The sequence below is a fragment of the Poecilia reticulata genome, linkage group LG14 (genome assembly GCF_000633615.1).
Source record: "Poecilia reticulata strain Guanapo linkage group LG14, Guppy_female_1.0+MT, whole genome shotgun sequence".
Taxonomy (NCBI): domain Eukaryota; kingdom Metazoa; phylum Chordata; class Actinopteri; order Cyprinodontiformes; family Poeciliidae; genus Poecilia; species Poecilia reticulata.
In genome coordinates, this window is record NC_024344.1 from 13,282,145 (window position 1) to 13,283,849 (window position 1,705).

A 1,705-nucleotide genomic window follows, 5' to 3' on the forward strand; every position below is an offset into this window, starting at 1 on the left:
ATGTTTTTTCTAATTCAAGTACTGGAATTGGATGTTTAATTTAGGTCACTGGTTCAACTGCACCGTTCTTCTAAATGCCTGAGCTGTTAGTATAATATTTACAGAAAGGCAGTAAAGTCTTRGAGAGCATACATTTATGATCAGCTATTGCAGTGCTCTGATTGGTTGCCTGTGGTGTGTGTGTGTRWAAGCAGCTTTCACAAACATGTTGAGACAGGAATTGATTCAGAAGTATATCTTTTCCTTTTCCAAGGAAAAGGGGATTGCAGTGGAGGAGGTACAACTTTGGCCCTTATGTTGCTGTAAGATATTTATTTCTTCATGTAACAAATGATGTTCGATAGACTGGATATTGAACCTTTGAGGAAGTGGAGCAGCCTGATCCAAGGGTTTAAGCCACTTTATTTTAATAATATGACAATATGGGACACTAATGATCAGTCTGGCAGCCAGAATGAGGACAGATTGCAGGTAGAACTAGAGCAAGACAACACATGATCAATAAATCAAAACATACTCTGAAGATGAACYAATGCAAGTTATGAGTTGAAATAGAACACCCCACCTTCTAGAAATATACGTCAGATTATTAGTTTGTTCACACAGTTACACTGTCCATCTCAAATGGAGCTACTTCCAGATGTAATAAACTGGGCTACATGTTTAATTGGGATTTGTCCACCGAGTAAAGGCCCGGTGGCGCTACGAGATATTTTAACAAGCTGCAGTTTGCCAGTGAAAAGACGATTTTCTACCTCAGAATAAAAGTATGTAGTAGAGCTTTGTAGCTTAGAAAGCAGGTATGGTGCGTTTCAAGGGAATATGTTTCCTCAGAAAACCCAACACTGTCCTATGATGACAATTTGACCAAGTGCAGCTAGTGAGAGACAAAATTATGGCTTAAAAGAAAAATTGCGAATGCAAGAAGTTGTTGCTGAGCCTGAGAGGTTAATATCCAGACTGCTGCATCCTGGGTGCACAACCAAGCATAACCATAGGTTCCTCCTCCCAGCCGTTTTTATAGTGCGATTGTCACTGGTACACAAACTGATGGCTCGTTTAAATTGGTGTTTTGGTAATTTCATTTCAAATGAGATATTTGCAGGTTTTTCCCGCTTATAMTTGGCCTTCATGCGTATATAGTATATACATATGTGAAATTCTTATCAGGACATTTCATTGGATCAGAGTGTGCCCACTGTAAATTTGTTCTTAAGTGTAAAGCTATATGCTTCAACTTGTACTTTCTTTGTACCAAGGAAAGTACAAATTGCTTTGTACTTTCTTGGTACAAAGCAATTTCTCCCACAGAGCGACAATGTCACTTGTTTCTTTTGTTTGATTTAGTCTGCACAAGACTGAAATTGTTATTCCACATTCTAACCAGTCAATCTTAAATATGAGGTTATCAAAAAATAATTTAATGCACAATGATGCAGTGTATAATGCAAACTCACTTTGGAACAGAGAGTTAATCACCATCCAGTGCTGGGCTCCACTCAGCACAGTTCAAAGTTTAAGTGAAGTAAAGAATGCAGTATGCATTCTGCAGCCTCCCTAAGAGGTGTTGACCCGTTATCAGTGTGACCGGCACCAGCCTTATATGTTATGCAAGTATGCTTTTAAGCATAGAGCAAATATGCAGACAAAAAGGAGAAAAATAAAAAATAAAAATCACCAGTTTTACTTCATGAACGCCTTACTT